The following is a 16,635-nucleotide window of genomic DNA, read 5'->3' as shown; positions in this document are numbered from 1 at the left end:
AAGATATTTTTAATTACCTTTTCTTATTTTTTTAATGCAAGTCATTCATTTAACAAGGCAGTGGTCCTTGACCCTCAACTCACAATGGGCATCAGAATCATCCAAAAATTTAAAAAATCTGATACCCAGGAGCTACTCACTTTGACTTAATAACAATGGTCTGGGGTGGGGCTGGGGCATCAATATTCTTAGGCAGCCCCAGGTGATTCTATTCTATAGCCAGGACTGAGAACCACAGTACCAATACTTTCTAGATCACAGCTAAAAAAAACAGTTACTTATTTACATCCTTGTCTGCTAAACATTCTCTGTGCACAGAATTTGCTCCACTCCACCCTGCTGCTGATCTGCTTGTTGCTGAGTTGATTACTCATTCATGTGGCTCATGTGTGTGTGTGCGCACGCGTATGTGTGTGTGTGTGTGTGCAGGTGCGTGCTGGAACTACAGGCACGTGTCACCACACCTGACTAATTTTTGTATTTTTTTATAGAAATGGGGTCTTGACATATTGCCCTGGTTGGCCTTGAACTCTTAGGGCTCAAGCTGTCTTCCTGTCTGGGTTTTCCAAAGTGCTGGGATTACAGACTTCATGAACCACCATATCTAGTTAAAGCAAAGCAAAAGGAAGGGGAAATGGCCAGACCTCCTCACACAGCAGAGGAAATTCTCTGATCATGTCTAGACAGGGGTCTGAGAAGAGTCTTCAGAGGCCTGGGACATAAGTTCAATCAGAAGGAGCTTCCTGGCTTATCTCTTCCTTCCAAGTGTAGCTCACATGGAACAGAAAGCTCCTCCATCCTCAACTCATCTTTCAACTACACAAGTCTGGGGGACTGTCCTGTTTGCTTGGTTGATCTGCAGACTACACTTAACTGTCTGGCAGAACCTAGGCCAGAATGCAGAGGGTACCAGGGATGCTGGAGGCCCTAAGTCGGTGCCCCTGCCCTACTCTTGGGTGCACAAATGAAAACAAGAAACCTGGATTCTTTCTGTAAATAAAAGCTGTGTCTGTTTGAAGCACAGTCTTTGGATTTTGACCTCCATCTACTAACAGTCATGATACTAAGAGTTAACATTTATTGCGATCCTTCTGTGTGCTGAGCATTTCGTACACACTCATTTAATTCACATCTCTTCAGATATGCATTCTATGGATACTCAGATTAAGTAACACACCCAGCGTGGCACAGTTAAGAACTGGTAGTGTCAGGGTGCTAATGCAGGTTTATCCTTACTCCACATCCCACAATCTAGCCAAGGGCTTCTGAGCACTACGGATGTTTTGAACCAGATAATTCTTTGTTGTGAGGGGCTGTCCAGTGCATTATAGGATGGATAGCAACATCTCTGGTCTCCACTAAATGCCAGTAACATCCCTCCCCCTCCTGTTATGACAATGAAATCCAGACATCACAAAAGTTCATCCTCTGGGGGAAAGGGGCAAATTCACCACCCACTTTTCCCCATTAAGAATCATGGCTCCAGGCCAGGCACGGTGGCTCAAGCCTGTAATCCCAGTAGTTTCAGAGGCCGAGATGGGCAGATTACGAGGTCAGGAGTTCGAGATCAGTCTGACCAACATGGTAAAACCCCATCTCTACTAAAAATAACAAAAATCAGCTGGGCATAGTGGCATGCGCCTATAATCCCAGCTACTCAGGAGGCTGAGGCAGGAGAATCACTTGAACCTGGGCGGTGGAGGTTGCAGTGAGCCAAGATCGCATCATTGCACTCCAGCCTGCGTGATGGAGCAAGACTCCTTCTCTGGAATAAAAAAAAAAAAAAAAAAAGATTCAAGGCTCTAGTCTAAGCCACAATGTATATTGTTTCCTGGTACTTTACAAGTACATAAACTGCTACTCAGAAGACAGAGCAAGAACCAAACACAACATTCCAGGAAAGTTTGGTACAGCAATAATAACACCCTATCCTACAGATATATAACTTTGTAATTCACTAAGTACCTTTTTAGTTATTATCTCCTTTTATGGCCTCTGAGTGCATATCGGGATCTAATTCTGAAAGAGTTAATCCACCTCAAAAATATAAACATTATTGAGAGATCCACCTATTTACCCTTCTTGGAGAAATTGAGGGAAAAGATCATGTAGTGGAATCCATATTAATCCTTAGCTCCACAGGCCATTAGGAGAAGAAACTTTTGTTCATGCATCATCCTAAGAGAGCACGTGATGTGAACTTCTGAAAGGCTAAGCCTGTGTCTTGAGCCTCTCCATCTTCAGCATTTGCTTGCTTAAAACAGAGAATTCTCACTAAACGGTCAACATTTCAGAAAACATTAACTATTATATAGCAGCCCCAATCATCTGATTAAAATTACGATGAAACTTTCCCATCTTTCTAATAAATGTATGTATATATAGTAAATAAAATTTATAAACGTGAAAAAAAAAAAAGCGTTGACATTTACAGAAGAGCTGAGATTTCAGTGCCAGGCTATTCTTCTCTATTGTTTAAAAAAAAAGCAGCAGAGCAAAACTCATATTTGGAATGAAGGGAATGTTTACCAGAATCATCTCTTTCAATACATGCCAAGAGAACTGTAGCTGTTTCATTAGAATAATATTTTCACCGGATGAAGGAAAAAAAATTAGAGAGGCTTTTAAACTCTTTTCTTTCACATTTGCATTACCACACCAAACTGTTATACCTAATACAAAATCATAAATGGAATGCTCATTTAAAAAAAAAAATACGAATTCAAAAGAAAGTAACTGGGAGCACTGACCCCATTTATTTGGAGTCTGTGTTTCCTCGTTTCTGAATAAATAAAAAGGAAATAATTGTAGTTGCTTTTAAGGTTACCCGTTAAAAACTCTTAAAAGACCAGGAGGGCAAAAAACAAAATGTTCTCTTTGTATTTAGCTGCAAAATCCAGCCAAAGGGAATATCATTACCTGGGAAATGATAAATTTCCATATGGCTTCAAAAGAATTTTAATTACAAATGATTAGTAAGTATTCCTAACAAGAATAGCTACCATCTATTGAGCACTCATGATGTGCTGGGCACGGAACTTAAGTGTTCTACAAGCATCAGTGTTATTTTATCTTTATCACAGCCCCATGAGGTACATACTCATTAATATCTTCATTTTAAGGTAAGAAAACTGAGGCCAAAAGAGATGAAACAACTTGCCCCAAATCACAGCTAGATCAAGATTCAAGCAGTGGCTGTGTGACACTTTATGATACACAACCTGAAAAAAAAATGGGGATTTAAAAAAGAGACATGTTCAGCTCATTTTTTTATACTGTGTGCCATGAAATCTCAAAGTTGAAATGAATGTTCAGAAATCATTCTCGTCTTTACTTCTACAGATCCTTTCACATCAAAAGTCAAGCACCAGGCATTACCTACAGCTGGGGTCAATGGCTTTCTGGGTTCCTTTTTTTTTTTTGGTGAGACAACAAGTCTTTTGTATTTTTGTTTTGCTTTCTGTGAAAATCCACAGTGATGGAGGCTGCCTAGTAACAAGTATCAGGAAGGAGGAAAGAAAGGCTTACTTTTTCTAGCCTAATATGCCATCAGCTACAATAAAGTGACAGGACCAATTACTTTATACACATACCAGAAACATACCAGAGCATAAACACCAAAAGGAAGGTTGTGCTTCAAAATACAGTTAAGTTTTTGGGGAGTTAAACATTGCACTCAAAATTTCCACTGTGGAGGTGATGGGAGACCCTAACCCCGGTGTTGTTCAGGGACCAACCGTAATTCCTTCCAATCCTAAACACATACTCCATGCCGTTACTGAATGTCCCTTTTATTTTATTTATTTATTTTTGAGACAGAGTTTCGCTCTTGTTACCCAGACTGGAGTGCAATGGCGCGATCTCGGCTCACCGCAACCTCCACTCTGGGTTCAAGCAATTCTCCTGCCTCAGCCTCCCAAGTAGCTGGGACTACAGGCGCGCGCCACCACACCCAGCTAATTTTTGTATTTTTAGTAGAGATGGGGTTTCACCTTGTTGATAAGATGGTCTCGATCTCTTGACCTCATGATACGCTCGCCTTGGCCTCCCAAAGTGCTGGGATTATAGGCATGAGCCACCATGCCCGGCCATCTGAATGTCCCTTTTAAAACTGCTGGTCCTTCAAAAGAATTTTCATTACTTTAATGGGCATACTTCATATTGACAACCTCTATTCCCCACCTCGGAAGCTCAAGTTGGCCCTGCACAGTACCTGGCTGTTTCCCAGCTGAGGAAGGTTGGCCATCACTGAGGCAATCAGGAAATGTGTTGCAAACTCTGAAGGCAACTCCAAAGCAGGAGCTCCAAAATTATTCTCAGCAGTGACAGCATCACTAGAATTAGTACACAGCTTGCCAAGATTAGGTTTCTGAAGGGGAGAAATACTGATTTGAATGTATAAATACTGGCATATTTATTTTAACATTTGGATACAGAACTGGAAGCATCAGCAAGTATTACGTCCAAGTGAGTAAGTATACTGCTGCAGAAATGATAATGCAGATTTTGGTGCAAGGTCCTGCCACTCAATAAGGCATACACACACCCTTAATGGAAAAATGCTTGTCCTGAAATGATTCTTGTAAAATGAATAAATCACTTTCTGTCCTGTTAACTTGAATAATTATTAGAGATTTCCTTTTCATGAATTGATAAACAGACCCAACAAATGCTAGTTGCCAAAATAATCCTTGTTCTTCCAATGACGCTCAAATCTGTGTGTCAGAAGATGGACCTATATGCACCAGAAGAAAACCCACCCCACCCCCACACATAACCGTAACATATCCTTTCAATGGATATACTTAACAAGATTCCTCCACTCTGGGTCTTCCTGAATTGGAACACCGAATATTTGTTACACCAAATAACTGAACTAATTACCATACATAATTAACAATACAAGATTAGTTAATATAAGATAGTCAACATTTAATAATTGAAGGACATGCACCCAAGGACAAACAACACAAATAAAAAACAAAAACAAAAGCTGTGCCTTGGTCCTTTGTTTTTAGATACACACTTGGATACTCATCCACTGAGGTCCTAAGCAGTCTGGCTCCCTTCCAGTTGACTTGGTCAAGGGTGCAGCAATTCGGGGTTGGGAACAGGCTGTGGATGATCTTAACAGGGCAAGTCAAGGGCAGTCCACCTTTCAGGCAGGCAACTCCTGTTAACTTCAGGAACAGGAGTCTTCACTGACACAATCCCAAACTGCACAATACCCTCATGTTTACTCGACTGTGGAAGGCAGTGTGTGTGTGAGCGTTGTTTGGTGTGTGCATGGGTTGTGGATTTTCCTCGTTTTTACACAGAAGCAGCATCTCACAGAGTACTGGACAAGAAGTACACGTGGGTCTAAAAGTCACACATAACCTGTATTATATGGGTTATCCCTAAGTCACACACACACAGGTAGGTATTACCTGCACATTTGAAATCTGACTCTGTAACTATTCTTTTTAGCCCAGGCTCTTCTCATCGGGTTTCCATACAAAACATTTCTAACCCAGCTCAGGAATACGGGAGGCGGCCAGGCGCGGTGGCTCAAGCCTGTAATCCCAGCACTTTGGGAGGCCGAGGCGGGTGGATCACGAGGTCAACAGATCGAGACCATCCTGGTCAACATGGTGAAACCCCGTCTCTACTAAACATACAAAAAATTAGCTGGGCATGGTGGCACGTGCTTGTAATCCCAGCTACTCAGGAGGCTGAGGCAGGAGAATTGCCTGAACCCAGGAGGCGGAGGTTGGGGTGAGCCGAGATCGCGCCATTGCACTCCAGCCTGGGTAACAAGAGCGAAACTCCAACTCAAAAAAAAAAGAAAAGAAAAGAAAGAAAAAAATATGGGATACAACTTAGGTCAAGACAATGAGCCTGCCAAGGCCCCTGAACCTCCCGCTAATCTGCCGGTGCCTGAAGCACCCACAGCTGCACAGGAAGCTGCGGTTCCCGGCTGCCTCCAGGTCCCCGCACCGGGTCGGCGAGGTGCAGCAGCCTCCCAACCCCAGGCTCCTAATACTCCCCAAGCGCGCTGAATGCGAGGTCCCCACCCGCCCTCCTCTGGGGATGCCTGGTCTTGCTCTCCAGATTAGATTCCCTCTCGAGTAGTTTACGACCCTACTCCACCAAGAGCGCTGCGTTCCCATAGCTGAGACAGACGTTCCCAGCGTTCTGGCCCCACCAGCCACCTCCGACCCCCCGCCGCGGCGTTCCCATCCCGCCAAGCCCCAGCATCTGCCCATTAACCAGCCGCCCGCGGCTCTCAGCACTACTCCGCTCCTTGCGCCCACCCACTCGGAGAAGCCCCCTCCATCTTTCCCCGGCGAAACCTCATGCCTAGCCCCACTCTACTCTTTCCGAGGCTCTCCTACCTCGGGCTCCCCCTCCCGCCCCCGTCTTCCTCCCCTTCGCACTCCCCTCCAGAGTTCCGTTCCCCTCCGCCCTGCGGAGGGCGCCCCGAAAATGCGGACAGCGCGCCCTAGTTCCGTCTGCTGGACTCTCCCACGTCCCGGTCCTGAATCTCCCGCCCTCCGGGCTCAAGCTCCCCAACACTGCGGCCCCGACACCCCCGCCAGTTCTCCGGGCTCGGGCTCCATGTCTCCCCAGCATCGTAGTCCTGGCCACCCCGCTACAGACGTTCAGAGCTCCAGGGTTCCCCAACATCCTGACCCGTCGTCCTTCCGGGCTCGGATTCTGAGACTCAACATAGGGACCCTAAACTCCGGCCCCTGGCCTCGGGTTCCCCAACGCTGCGGCTCTGGACCTCCCCTCCGGGATCGGGTGCGAGGACTCCCCAACGCCGCGATCAAGCCGTCCCCGCCTCCCGAGCTCGGGCCCCGGGGCTCCCCGACCTCGCAGTCCCGATACCCCACTCGACCCGCTCCGCGCCTCCCGCGGCGGGACTCACCGGCAGGGGCGGCGGCCGAGCCCGCGCGCGCAGCCTAACCCGGCCCAGCCCGCACTCCCGCCTCGGGGTCCCGGCCACCAGCTTCCCGCGGGCGGTTATGACCGCGGCGGGCTAGGCTCGGGGGAGCGGCCGAGGGGAGGAGACCGCCGGGGGCGGGTGACGCCCGGCTCCGCCCCTTCCCGACCTGGGGGCGGGATGCGCAGACCCGCGCGCTCCGCCGCTGCCTGCGCCGCTGCAGCCGCTGCGAGGAAGTTGACTGACGCCGCTTCCTTCCACCCAGGACGCAGACCCTCGCAGTCCCTGGTAGCTGCAAAAAACCCGGAGAGTTTGAGACAGAGGCGTCTTAACTGCCCTCGTATTCTTTCCAAGAATTCACCTCCCAGGGGGCCATTTCCAGAGTCCCTTGGGAAGGGCAAAAAACAATAACTTCATCTGCTCTGTCAAGACTGATTCAAATCCTGGCCTTCTCTCTCTCACCACCCTCGGGTGAACGTTCAGGGTCATGCCCATGACATATCATGTGATGACAAACCACGGAGGCCCTTGCAGACACTTCCACACCCCTAAGATACACTCGCCCAAGACTCGTGCCTCTCCCATTACTACATCACACAGACACATCTGACACTGCCCTGCCGAGGATCCCACTTCTACCCACTACTACCCTGTGCCTCAGTCTAGAACCCTAGTGGGTCCCAGCAATAGCGACCCACACATACAATCTATTGGGGCGGCGGGGAGAATTCCATCTCCCAACTTGCTCCTCACCCACAATGTTCTCTATTTTACCATGAGAAAAATACACTTAAGAAGTTGGATGATAAATTAACAAATCAAGTTGCCTTTGCTTTTAAAAAGCTTTCTTTGGGCCAGGCACGGTGGCTCATGCCTCCTAGCCCTTTGGGAGGCCGAGGCGGGCGGATCACGAGGTCAAGAGTTGGAGACCATCCTGGCCAACACGGTGAGACGTTCGTCTCTACTAAAAATACAAAAATTAGCTGGGTGTGGTGGCACGCGCCTGCAGTCCCAGCTACTCAGGAGGCTGAGGCAGGAGAATTGCTTGAACCTGGGAGGAAGAGGTTGCAGTGAGCTGAGATTGCGCCACTGCACTTTTCTGAGACAGGCCTAATTCTGGTCTGCTAGTTCCCAAAACTTTTCTCTTATACTACCCTGTTTCAGTGACATGTCACACAACATCTCACATTTCTACAATGTGTCTATTTTTCAAAACATTTTAGACAGGTGTGATGGTTCACACCTGTAATCCCAGCACTTTGGGAAGCCAAAGTGGGCAGATTGCTTAAACCCAGGAGTTCGAGACCAGCCTGGGTAACAGGGCAAGACCCTGTCTCTGCAAAAAATACAAAAATTAGATGGGCATGGTGACACACGCCTATAGTCCCAGCTACTTATTCTTAGCCAAACATCATGAAGCAAAGAAAGTAGGTTATTTTAGCAGGATTATTTCAGTTCCATAAAGGAATACATTTAGACTGAGCAGTTACATGGCAGGTTTGAAGCTGCGTCAGAGCCAGGAAATAGCCCAGGGGCCTGTCTTTAGGGCCACTGCTCTCCCCAGGAAATCATGGTCCAGCACTTATAGGTGGATACTAGTGGAAAGTCACAGGAGGTCTTTGGCAGCTTTGCTCCCTCCATCTCTCCTTCACCCCAAAGATGTCAGGTAACTCTCCCTTATCCTCAAAAACCTGGCAGTCAATATTAACAGGCCAGAAGTCACAATTGTACAATAGGGCTTACTGAGAGGGAGTGAAAACTCCTTCCACTTTGGGCCACTCTAGAAACAAAATTACAGGTTAGCAAATCTAAACACCTATCCAGAGCCTCCATCCAACTAACGTGAGCTGTCAGGCAGTAGCTGATGAACCTCTGAAATACATTGCTGATTATTTTTGCAGCGTTATTCTCCCTAAGAGTTACTCTGTGTGGAATGTAAAGTTTTAAAAGGAGACTAATAAGTCTTCTAATTCTTTCTCAATGGTAAATGCTCCTTTCTTCTTGCCCTTCATCCAAAAGGCAGATGTGAACATGCATGGGAACGTGTTCTGTTCACCTCTGCCTTTTGGATAAAGATAATGAGTGTCAGGCACTGTTATCTGTACATGAGGCAGTACTGTTTGTAAGTGATGCTGTCCAGAGCCACTAGATAAGAATGGTGACTCTCATCTTTCATGCCTTTTAAAACTACCTGGGTCTCACACGCTAGCCTCTTTTATTTTCTACTGTGATATAATGGCCTACTTCTGTTTGGGCAGTAAAAGGGACGTTTGGGTAACACTGAAAAAAGTCCTAGAGTGACCTGGCTATTTTTAAATTATAATAAAAGCCTGTTGGATTTAAAAGACAGTTAGGATGGCCTTTGGTATATGGAAATTCACGCCAACTTTCCTCTATGTAATAATCCCATCTGGCAACAAAATTTTGACCTGAGATTTTTCCAAAACCTGGAAACAGGCGAGATCTTGGATATTGCAGTATTTACTCAATAAGGAGAATGATAAACTGCTAATCCAATCAACACGTTATCAGACCTATTTCTATTTAAGATTGACCTTGAAAGCCACGGACACAGGCAATATGCAAAACGATGAAAAAATAGATAAGATTAAAGAGCTATTTTTGTCCCAATCTCTAATAAAATAATTTAGTCCATTTTACATTGGATACATACCACACTGACACTGTTTTTATAAACCTTCCATTTTGTGTTGACATAGTACCACGTTTCCAAGAAGCTCAAAGTATGTTTGCTGACATCATATTACTCAACTTCATACATTTATATGAAAATAGGAAAGGGGTAGAAACTGGTAGTCTTATTGTAACACGGAGAAATGGAAGTGTGAAATAGTTATAACCACTTGCCTGGAACATTCTGGTATATATGGTTTATACTAAAAGTAGACCTATTTGTGAAAACTCTTATCGTGAAGAGTTATTTAAAAGCTCTACTATTTTTTCTTTTTACATCCTATGAAAAGACTGAGGACCATTAATTTCTTTACTATCTTGGCAGAGAAAAGGAGAGGCACTTTGCATAGTGGTTAAAGGTGTTGCCTTGGGAGTGAGAGCCTTCCTTAGGTAACTTTTCTTTCTTCCTTCCTTTTTTTTTTTTTTTTTGAGGCAGTCTTGCTCTGTCACCTAGGCTGGAGAGCAGTGGCACGATCTCGGCTTACTGCAACTTTGGCCTCTTGGGTTCAGGCCATTCTCGTGCTTCAGCCTCCCGAGTATCCGGAATTACAGGCACATGCTACCACACCCGGCTAATTTTTTTGTATTTTTAGTAGAGATGGGGTTTTGCCATGTTGGTACCAAAGTGCTGGGATTACAGGCAGGATCCAGGATGCCTGGCCAGTAACTTAACTTTTCTATGCTAGGATCCTTATCTCTGACACAGAAATAATAATTGTACCCACATATCATAAAATGAAGGCTTGATTAAATGGGTGAAAAGACCGTGACTTTATTTAAGAGGTTGTTTATGGGATCTTTGTTTCAATACTTTCTACTTGCAGAAAAGATATGCTATCCCAGTGGACTGCATAGGAAGAATTTGGGGAAACTTGAATATCTGTATTTTTTTTATCCTAAAGTCAAGTCCATAATTTCCTGACATTCCATGATAAGATAGCCATCCATATTTAGTTTTTCTATTTAGATATCCTGTCAAATGACCAACTGGGAAAAGTAAACACGATATGAATTTTGCATACAGGATGCCAAAGAACTCTGGTTGAGTCAGATTTTTTTTAAAAATCATGATTTTCTTGTACTGTCGGTCTCTTTTATCTCATTTAGTGGTGGAATGGTAGGGGCTCACTAAAGCGAATTTGATTTTCATTGGGAATTGCTTATGTCATTTTTTGTTTATTTGTTTCTTTATAAAAATAACAATTCAGGGAGCAAATAAATTGAGCCCTCAGTAAGCCTGGGGCACATGTGAGGTTTTGAAGCCTTGTATCTGTTCTCCCATTCTCTAATGTAACTAGTTCCTTGTTGAAGACTTTCAGATGTCAAACTGTAAGAATAAATGATAAAAGGACTGAGCAGGAAGCTTTCATATTATTATTAAAGTATTATCTAATTTATGTATTTTAAAATTTTTAATTGATACTAATAATTGTACATATTTATGGGGTACATGTAAATATTTACATATGCATACAATATGTAATGATCAAATCGGGGTATTTAGGGTACCAGTCACCTCAAACATCTATCTTCTTAAAAACATTTTTGGAGCAGTGTGAAGAAGAGGAGGCGAGAACGACCCTCGGACAGACTGAAGCCCACGTGCGGCTGCATCCCACGCCCAGCGCCTACGTCCCGCCGCCATCGCCACCATGCCCAAGAGAAAGGCTGAAGGGGATGCTGAAGGAGATAAAGCCAAAGTGGAGGACGAACCACAGAGAAGATCCGCGAGGTTGTCTGCTAAACCTGCTCCTCCAAAGCCAGAGCCCAAGCCTAAAAAGGCCCCTGCAAAAAAGGGAGAGAAGGTACCCAAAGGGAAAAAGGGAAAAGCTGATGATGGCAAGGAAGGGAATAACCCTGCAGAAAATGGAGATGCCAAAACAGACCAGGCACAGAAAGCCGAAGGTGCTGGAGATGCCAAGTGAAGTGTGCGCATTTTTGATAACTGTGTACTTCTGGTGACTGTACAGTTTGAAATACTATTTTTATGAAGTTTTATAAAAATGCAGAATTTTGTTTTACTTTCTTTTTTTTTTTTAAGCTATGTTGTTAGCACACAGAACACTTCATTGTTGTTTTGGGGGAAGGGGCATATGTCACTAATAGAATGTCTCCAAAGCTGGATTGATGTGGGGAAACGACTTTCCCTTCTAGTTTTGAGAGACTTCCTCTTGGCTTCCAGGAGGAGGGATTCCCTGGCTTTGACACACATGGCCACCTTGGCACACAAAAGCCTTGTGGTATGGAAAAACAAATTCACTTTTATGTCCTCTTCTCCCTTTCCGTCTTTCAGCATAGACTTAACTCCCTTAAGCCCAGACATCTGTTGGGACCTGACCCCCAGTCATTGGTTACCAGTGTGTCAGGCAATTTGGACTTGCCAGTGATGCCACTGAGATGGCACCTGTCAAAAGAGCAGTGATTCCATTTCTAGACTGTGGATCTTCAGATAAATTCTGCCATTTTCATTTCACTTCCTGAAAGTCAGGGTCGGCTTGTGAAAAGTTGTTAAACAACATGCTAAATGTGAAATGTCAACCCTCACTCTAAACTTTCCCTGTTCAGAGCATCAGATGAAGACTTCACTGGGTTTTATAGTGGCTTTCTGATTTTTGGTAGTCCATCAAAGAAGGGAGTTTGAAAGTTGTTGTATACTGTTAATGATTGTCTGCCCATGTCCTGCCTGAAATACCATGATTGTTTATGGAAAGTATCTTTAATAAAGCTGGATACAGTTTGGCTTGAAAAAAAAAAAAAAAACACTTTTGGCCGGGTGCAGTGGCTCATGCCTATAATCCCAGCACTTTGGGAGGCTAAGGTGGGTGGATCACAAGGTCAAGAGATCAAGACCATCCTGGTCAACACGGTGAAACCACATCTCTACTAAAAATACAAAAAAAAAAAAAAATTAGCTGGGCATGGTGGGGCGCGCCTGTAGTCCCAGCTACTCAGGAGGCTGAGGCAGGAGAATTGCTTGAACCCAGGAGACGGAGGTTGTAGTGAGCCGAGATCACACCATTGCACTCCAGCCTGGGTAACAAGAGCCAAACTCCGTCTCAAAAAAAAATTTTTTTTAATTAATTTTTTAAATTTCAATTTACTTTTCATTTTTAGTTTTCTGAGACAGGGTATCTCTCTGTCTCCCAGGCTGGAGTGCAGTGGCACGATCATAGCTCACTGCAGCCACGACCTCTTGGGCTCAGGTGATTCCCCCATCTCAGCCTATCAAGTAGCTGGACCTACAGGTGTGCTCCACCATGCCTGACTAATTTTTTGTAGAGACCAGGTTTCATCATGTTGCCCAGGCTGATCTCAAACTGGGCATCGCTCAAGTGATCCTCTTGCTGTGGCCTCCCACAATGCTGCAATTACAGACGTGAGCCACCATTATCATTTATTGGTGTTGAGAACATTTCAACTACTCTCTTCCAGCTGTTTTGAAATATACAACATATTCTTATTAGTTACAGTCATGCTACTTTAGTATCGAACACTGGAACTCCTTCTACCTATCTGTACGTTTGTACTTACTAACCAACCCCTCTTCACTTCCCCCTCCATTCCCAGGCTCTGGTAACCATTATTTTACTCTGTACTTCCATGAAATCAACTATTTAAGTAAGTGAGATTGTATGGTGTTTGTCTTTCTGTGCCTGGCTTATTTTACTTCATGTAATGACCTCCAGTTCCATCCATGTTGCTGGAAAGGATTTCATTTTTTTTTGTCTGAATAGTATTAATAAAATAATATGAATTCCTAAATTTCAACAACATTTGATGTGTGTAAGTGTTCGTTTTAACACTTGCTCCTTAACAAAACCCAAATTTAGGAAATACAGTGTATAATTGGATCATGGTAATTGAACAGCAAATAGCAGTATGGATACCAAAGCACAAGGCCTTTCCTTATTGTTTACCAGAAATTTGGAACTAAAAGGCCTCAGAGTGAATGGACTTTGTTTTCCTCCTCTTTAAAGGATCTGACAATTTTGTTTCTTCCATCCACTTTGCTCCTGATTCTCAGTCATTTTATCCAGGGCGAGAGAAGGAGGTGGGCAATCTCTGATCACTGGGAAAATCAGAAAGATTCAACTTCAGACTGAAACCAAAAGTTTCGAGAAATAAACATTTTTCCCCTCCCCTCCCCTCCCCTTCCCTCCCCTCTCTCTTCTCTCTTCGAGACAGGGTCTCACTCTGTCATGCCAGCTGGTGTGTAGTGTGCGATCTCAGCTCACTGCAACCTCTGCCTCTCCGGCTCAAGAAATTCTCCTGCCTCAGCCTCAACCCTAGTAGCTGAGATTACAGGCGTGAGCCACAAGGCCCAGCTAATTTTTATATTCTTAGTAGAGATGGAGTTTCACCATGTTGGCCAGGCTGGTCTTGAATTCCTGACCTCAAATGATCCACCCACCTCGGCCTCTCATAGTGCTGGTATTACAGGTGTGAGCCACTCACTGTCCCTAGCCAGAAGTAAACGTTTTTCACTCTGCCCAACTCCGATTCAGTGTGGACTCTATTCTAAAAGAATTTTGGAGGGAAATTTCTCAGGCTTAGGACTAGAAAAGGAAAGCCATGTGAACTCACACAGGATGGAAAACTGAGGCTTGAACTTCTGCACTTTGCCACACCCAGCTGGTATGCTGATAGCAGCCTGGAAGTGGACAACGCCCCATAGCTCATTTCAGTCTTTCACCTATCATCTAAGTTAGGCTAATGAGCAAAGGCACAGAGCATCCTCTGTTGGACAGCTGGGGGTCAAAATCACAGGAAGCGACAGAGTGTCCTGTCCATAGCTCTTTAGTTGAAGCCTGTCTCAGCTCTCTTTCTTTAAATAGGATGGGACGGTGAAAATGGTAATCTTGGAGAAAATGAGTAGCAGTTACATTATTGATGCTTGATTCTGGCTTGGTTCCAGGGTTTTAATGATCTAAAATGAAAAAAAAATCAATTGCAACAATGGACTAGTTTAATTCAGCTTGTGTTTACCGAGTCTGTTTTCACTACAGAGGAGTAAGTCAGGGGTCCAGAACTGGCCTGTCCAAGGGTCCATCTGGAAGGCCCCTCAGGATAGATGAGACCTGGGCTATATCCCAGCCAAGACCTCAGGACAGGGCAGATAAATTGGGGTTCTTTCCAGTCCATATTTGTACCCCTGGGCACAAGGAACTGGATGTTGGGCCTGGTTTAAAGTCACGGTTTTAGTCAAGGGTGACTTCTGGTCTGATGACAAATAGCATCTTGAGCTGGCATCTCTTGTGATACTTTCATTTTGCAAATCTCTTTTTACTTCTTTGGCTCCTCCACCAGACTGTAAGCTCCTACGGAGAGAGGTTTATATATGTGATAATCACCGTCCATATGACATGGCAAATACTATGTGCTCAAAAAATGTTAAATGTATGAACCAAATAATATAAATTCTTAGGACATTGAGAATCCACTTAGTCCAGGAGTCCTTTGTCATTTACTGTAGAACCCTTAGAGAAGGCTAGAATGATCCACAATTGTACCAGAAGAAGAAAACATGCCCCAGGGTGGAAATGAGGAGGACAAGAAGCATGTCTTCCAATATGAGGGGAAGGGAGAGAGAAGGGAAAAGAATGAGCAGGGTTTAATTCTGGGTCCCAGCAGGCAGTGCTACAGTAATAGACCACTCCATTTTTTAAATTGTCAAATTGAATTAAACTGAAGTAAACTGAGTTGCAAGAATTTGACATACTGAAGAAGTATCCTGAATAGTTTAAAGTAAAAATTCTCCTTCATTCTCCCTCTCAATTAAATTAAAATTATCTGATTATCCTTCCTGCCAGCCTGGGATTCTCTACCCCTGAAGACATCCAGGAAGGACTCTGGAAGCTACTCTGAGTGTGAAAACCAGGTTTATTGGGTCTTTCTCCCTAAACGTTCCTGGGATCCTCCAAAAATCGTCTGACAGCCTAGAGATTTTGACCAGAGCCTTCAAATCCTGGCAATGTCAAGGGGACATTCTAGCAGGAGGCTTATAAAACGAGTATTCCCTACAATAAGGTATGATGACTGAGGACTGACTAAATTAACTAGGGTCTATGCATGGTATGAAATACTGTGCAGTCTTCAAAAATCACGTAGACTGGGAGAGAGATCCAAGATGGCTGATTACTAGCAGCTTGAAATTGTAGCTCCCAGTGAAAGCACAGAGAACGAGAGGACACCACACTTTCAGACGAATTTTTGTTGCTCACAGATCAGGAGATTCCCAGCGGAGGAGCCCCTCGGGTGGCCAGCACGGCTCTTGTGGCTGGTGTGACAGTTTTGCTGGCACCCCGGCATGGCGGTTCTTGGTGCAGAGTAAATGGGACTGGGTCCCCTTTAGGTCAACGTTTGGAGCTCCAGAAAGGCAGAGTCGCTTATTCCACTGATTGAAAAAAGGACTGAAGAAGGTAGCCAGACTGGAGATTCCCGGGAAGAAAAGCACCACGAACACTGCTGTTTTAGCCAGCGCAGTGGGTTGCTCAGATTCTGGTGCTGGGAATCAACAAGTTGGACATCCACTCAGAGACCTAATTTGAAAGTCGGTAATTACAAAGACAACAGGTGGATAAATTTACAATGATGGGAAGAAACCAGCATAAAATGGCTGAGAATACCCAAAATCAGAATGCCTCTCCCTCTACAGGGGATCACAGTTTCTCATCAACAAGGGAATAAGGCCTGATGGTGAACGAGTGCGTTCCAATAACAGAATTAGGCTTCAGAAAGTGGATAATAAGAAACTTCTGTGAGTTAAAAGAACATGCTGTAGCCCAATGTAAAGAAACTAAGAACCTTGAAAAAAGGTTTGACGAAATCCTAACAAGAATAGACATCTACAGAGGAATATAAGTGAATTAATGGAACTGAAGAATACAATACAAGAACGCTGCAAAGTATGCACAGGTTTTAACAGTTGAATTGATCAAGCAGAAGAAAGGATATCAGAGGTCGAAGACCAACTTAATGAAATGAAATGAGAAAACAAGATTAGAGAAGAAAGA

At 44.4% G+C, this 16,635-nt stretch overlaps 1 protein-coding gene and 1 pseudogene across 4 annotated transcripts in view; one reads left to right on the top strand and one right to left on the bottom strand.

The window, feature by feature from the left end:
* Positions 1-6,985, bottom strand: part of PAQR8 (progestin and adipoQ receptor family member 8) — a 46,179-nt gene extending 39,194 nt beyond the window's left edge. For 2 of the 4 annotated variants that reach the window (XM_035295888.3, XM_035295889.3), the window contains exons 1-2: positions 6,914-6,985; positions 4,214-4,369 (exon numbers count right to left, since the gene is read on the bottom strand). The gene's annotated coding sequence lies outside the window, so the exon portion shown is untranslated. The remainder of the gene's footprint in view (positions 1-4,213; positions 4,370-6,913) is intronic. The other 2 variants (XM_035295887.3, XM_008994571.4) reach the window with 1 other exon arrangement.
* Positions 6,986-11,169: 4,184 nt separating this feature from the next.
* LOC100399284 (high mobility group nucleosomal binding domain 2 pseudogene) lies at positions 11,170-12,345 on the top strand (annotated as a pseudogene).
* Positions 12,346-16,635: the final 4,290 nt, after the last annotated feature.

Source organism: Callithrix jacchus, chromosome 4, assembly GCF_049354715.1.
Source record: "Callithrix jacchus isolate 240 chromosome 4, calJac240_pri, whole genome shotgun sequence".
NCBI lineage: Eukaryota > Metazoa > Chordata > Mammalia > Primates > Cebidae > Callithrix > Callithrix jacchus.
This window is presented reverse-complemented; position numbering and strand designations above follow the sequence as displayed.